Raw genomic sequence first — 5,445 nt, forward strand, 5'->3', positions numbered from 1 at the left:
CTCACGTGCCGGTGCCGCCGCCGCCGCCGGCCGCGCGCAGGCGCCGATGGGCGAAGGAGGAGGTGGCGACGGCGGTTTGCTGGTTGTCGGGCCCGGCCGCGCTTAGCGCCGCCGCTCAGGCTCGGGCGGGCGGGTTCGCTGCGCGGGTGTGCCGGGAGGAGGGCAGCGGGCGGGAGAACCGGAGTTTTCTCCGCCAGAAAAGCGGGCAGGTCCCGGTCGGGAAGAGCCAAGCGGGGGCAGGAGGCCGGGGGTTCAGGCTTCCCCGGGCTGGTGGGGTGAGCGGGGAGGGCTTGCGGGGCTGTGGCCTAACGGAGCGGGAGAGTGCCGCGGTTCTCCGAGCGTGGGAAACCGGCCGCTCCTGCCGGTGTTCGGGCAGGTCCGCCGAGTTCCCGCCGCCTCCCAGACGGACTTCGAGTGGCTGTCGCGGTGGGTTTCCCTTCCGATGGAGGGGTGGGTGGTAAAGGCAGAGTTCAGGCGAGGTAAATCACAACTGCGAGCGCTCACGGTGTGTTTCTGGAGGTCGCTCTGTCCTTTAAACAAAGCAAGTAAAATAAAGAGGATCGAGCGCTCAGAATACTTTTTTTTTTTTTAAGACAGGCAAATAACATTCAACATACTTTGAGCAAATAAAAATCAGAGGCTTCATGTTACCACCAGCCCTATCTTAAAACTGGGCAGGTCCCAGGCAGAGGGACTGGCAGCCCTCGATACTGGTCCCGTCTCCTCGCACGTTTCTGCGGTGCCGACAGCCCTCGGTTACGCTTCTGCCAAATGCAGAACTAGTGTCCTAGGTTTGGTCGCTGGAGTCATCCGTATTCTCCTGTCACTTCGCTTGCAGTGATTTGTGCAAGGGGGGCTTTGTGGAGTTCGGAGCGATTGTTCCAGTCCAGCTGTGCAGTCTCGTTCGCTGTTCCTTTTGGTGTGGGAGGGAGGAGAGCCGGTTTTAACACACGCTTGGAGGTGATGTAACTGCATTCAATGAAGAACAATGGCCGGGTCTGGTAAAATTAGGTATTTGGTTAAAAAAAAAAAAAAAGGATGGAGAAATTCTGTGCCTTAATACAATTTTGCTAAAATCTTCAAAAAATTAATGAGACATTGGGACATTCTCGTTGCATCTACAGAGATGCCAGATGCCTCTAAAATGGCATTTGGAGCCCACTCTAGTTTATTTCTATTAGTGGATTGAATAAACAATTTCCATTTTGTCCATCTCATTTATTCTCTTAAATGGAAAAAAAACTTAGGCTGGTGTGTAGTCATGACACAGGATGGAAGATAAGGAACGGCTCATTTCTTCTCAGTTCTGTTACCAGTTGTCTCTGTGATCTTGGGTGGCTCACTTCATCTCTACTAGCTTAGTTCCTTCATCAATAAAGAGGAAACTGCAACATGTTCCAGCCACCTGAAGTTTTGGGATGCTGCAGAAAGGAGATGCTGCATACGCAACACAGACTGACTTGGTCTTGGTGGAGGGAATGCCTGGGATTCTTGTGCTTCACTTAAACAGTGCTTTTTAGTAAGATGGTGCTGGACTTTGAAAGCTTCTCCCCCCGCCCCGTATGCCTGTATATGCATTGGAAACAAGTGATTTGGGTTGTCGTCACACCTCAGCATCCACATTCTCTGTGCTTTTCACAGCTTGGGGACAGGAATGACCTTAGAGCTCCTGACATAATCAGCACTCTACCCGCTTACTAAAATCTGCTTGAGAATCAGATTTATCAACTATGAGGTGGAAACATTCAAAGGACCGTGACTGACTAGCTTACTGGGATCCCTGCTGGGGTCAGTCATGGCACCTAGGTGTACTAGAAAGATTAGATGGTGAGTAATGCTAACATTTCCTCTCATCCAGCTCAGGCTGGGCTACCTTGAAAAACCTTCTCCCCTATTTGACCATAGAGCTCTTTGCCCTCCAACTTACGCCCCATACACAGTACTTGTGTCCATCTCAGTAGGTACAGAAAGCTTTGGTGGATATGATGCAAGGAGAGAGGAGTGAGTCATGCTCAGAATGTTGAGCTGTAGGGTACCCAGCCTAGTCAAGCAGTTTTGGTGGTAATTCTGGTGTTCCCACATACGCACATCCCCTGGTAAAAAAATGTTCAGGCTCTGGGTAGGACTTGCACAATGGAGAAGTTCCCTGCCTTTATTCTCCCTCAGCACAGCAGAAAAACCTACAGTAATAATTAGAAAACAGACGAATAATTTGAAATCCTCACTCCACTGTGGTGCAGTCCCAGTGCCTCTAGCATGCCTGTTTGCTACCCTTTTCACCGATTATAATAGAGTAAATGCAAGAGGGAAAAAGAACCTCTCCATCCTTTTGAATCAATACCGGGAAAGATAATTCAGTGCTTCAGCCTTGTCTTGGTACTAAAGAGCCTTTCTTAATTTTTTTTTTCCCTGAGAGTAGGATGTAAAACTGATGCTGGTATCTATGAAACAATATCCCTGTTTTGTGTCCTTATTGAAATAGCTTCAAATTTCTCAGTCTTGCAAAATTTCCAGCACATTAATTTGGCCCAAATGATTTATAGCTGATGAGCAATTAAAGTATAATTTTTTTCAGCATCTCAGGCTTTGTGACTAGACTACTAAATGATTTCACAAGCTTGCTCTATCATTACAGGATAGCGGTGGGATGAATTCACAAGAGAAATTTATTCTTCCTTGCAGACCCAGCATCTGGTCTTACTGCAAATTGGAGCACTGCTTGCATTCCCCAGATAATTTTCTCAGCATATCTTTTGTACGGTCTGTCTTTGGACCTACATGAGAGCTTTACTCTGAATTTCAGTGACAGTTTACTCTGACATTACAAAGTCCTTCCAAAATACCTGTTCTGTCTGGAACCTTTGACGTAGACTGATGCATTACTTAGACCTGTCAAGGTATTTCAAAACTAGCAGCAAACAAAAATAAGGTGTTCTTTTTTTTCTGTGTTTGGAAGGGTAGCTCTCAGAGGCAAGTGTGGTGGATTAAAATCAGATGAAAGTACTGGCTACAAAGAATCCTCACCTCCAAATTGCTTAAATGTCATTAGGTGACATTTAGCTAACCATGTCTTGATTCTGCTATAATGGAGGTGGAAAGAGAACGAGAGTAACTTCGTGTACACACTTCACCTTTCAGGAAAGGACATGACAGGTATAGTTGTCAATGCTGCTTCATTTTGGGAGGAACAAATAGCATGGAAATGAGCAGAAAGGGAAGGCAAAAAAAAAAATCAAGAGATCCAGTTTTGACAGTGTAGCTCGGAGCTACTCTAGGCTATTCTGCTTGTAAGATCCCTGTGGGATTCCCCTCGATAAAAATAAGTAAAATGTGCACTGACCAGTACATGTGACACGATTCTCTTCACTACCACCTAGTGGGAAACTCCTTCATTAACTGAACTCCAGAGCTGCTCCGGCTCTCCAATCTCATCCTCACCCTGATGGCAGAAACAGCGAGTAAGTGAAGGGGGAACAGACGGATGACTGGGAAGAAGGACGCAGTCCTGTTTCCCTATACAGGAAGAGGAATGGGGAGAGAGAGACTGTAATTTAAGCCCATTGTGCCCTATGGCATTATCACACCATGTCTTCTAGCCCGCATCCAGGCCAGTTCTTAATGGTTGTTACACCTTAGCCTCAGTGTAACTGAGACTCCCAAAGCTTAAGAAATGTTGCCTTTGGAGGTAAAGAGTAAAACCTTGGTTCTTCTGGATGCAACTGAATCCATACAAACAGCGGTAAGGAGGCACTGGGAAGTTACACCAGTGTCTCAGTCAAAAGGTAGCCTTGCCCCCTTCTTGGCTCTGGAAGTTTAGGTTGTTCTGCTTCTGATTGTACTACTGAAAGTACGGAAGGAGGCACCAATCAAAAAAACAGCTTCCTTCTCTGTAAAATCACATTTTAGATTATAATCACATATTTACAACAAAGACTGCTAAATTAAAATGTAAATAGGTATGTATTTGGAACATGAAAACCATGTATTCAAGAGAGTCCTTTCCCACTGAGATACTCAGGGTTTGCAGAAATAGCTGAAATCCAACCCTACAAAAACAACATATAAATGACAATTATCTTCGATTTTTCACACTCCCGTGTGCCATTTGGGACTAAGCTCCCAATGCACAAATAATAATCAATTTTCGTACTTGCATAGCTTTCTTTTCCCCAACCACAGAAATAAGGGTGCACATTATAATAATAGCTCTCACATTTCAAGGAGGGGATGATGTTAATGTCATTCAGGCCAACAAATCATTTAGCAGTCTCAGCAGGAAGAACAGGAAAATGGTAAAGAATTATTAGAAGAACCATTTCTCTGTGTTTCTTTTGCCAATGGCAATTTTACCACCATATTCGGGGAACTATACAGGCTCCCTCTGCTAGCACTTTTATCATAAATATACTTGGGCTTTTTCCTTCTCTGTATGCCCCTTGAAGCCACATTACACTAGCTGTATCCCAGCAAATTACTGTATTTTTCATCACATACACTTAATAATGGATATAATTCAGTAAGTGAAAACATCAAAGGTAAAAATGGTGTTGATCCAAGAAGTCAGGCTTTGGGAGCCTATTCTGCCTTCCATTCTGTTCACAGGACTCTGCTGTCCATTACTTTGGTTTTGCCCTAGTATAATAAGCAGACTACAGACCAATAAGTCTACAATAAGAATGATGTTCCTATTGTATACCCATTTATACTCTCATGCAGTCATTCTTAAGTGTTAAGTAATCCACTTAATTACTAATTCAACTACTTTATTACATGTAGGGGAGAAGGGATTACACTGGAACAGTTAATCAAGGCAGACTATTATTTACCAATAAGATAGAATTCCATTAGAGTAACCCAAGACATCCTTGCCTGGAAGGATATGGGAGAATGCCAGGAACCCAGTTTTATAAGATAGCTGCGACACAGTGTTATCACCGTCTGCTACATCAGGAGAAGAAAATAATTTTTAAAAAGCCCTCATAGAAGTTGTATTTAAGTGTATGTAGGACGATGCAAAGTACTTGAACGTGTTTAAATAATCTTTATTAAACTTGCCATTAAAATAAAATGGAAAACAGACTTCTTGTGATTACTAATTGATATATTTCTCCAATCTGCATCCAAACTCATTTGTTAATGTAACAGTGTTCGAGAGCTTGCTATTAAGCTGACAAGTTTAGCGTTGTAAAGCTGCTTATGCCTTGTCAATGAAGCACTGAATTTGAGGGGTCTCAACCACCACATTAATTACACCTAAGTAAAAACAAGCAATTCTGCAGGGAAAAAAAATACAAAAACAGATACGGCAAACATGAGAAAAACAAGCAGGTGCCACTCAGTGTCTTCAAACTTCAAAAATTTCCCCTATCTATCACAATTACCAAGATCACATTAGTCGGGGTGACTTGAGAATCAAGTCATGACCCAGAAAATTGTTGCAATTAA

Source organism: Haliaeetus leucocephalus, unplaced genomic scaffold, assembly GCF_000737465.1.
Source record: "Haliaeetus leucocephalus isolate CR32 unplaced genomic scaffold, Haliaeetus_leucocephalus-4.0 Scaffold13, whole genome shotgun sequence".
Taxonomy (NCBI): Eukaryota; Metazoa; Chordata; class Aves; order Accipitriformes; family Accipitridae; genus Haliaeetus; species Haliaeetus leucocephalus.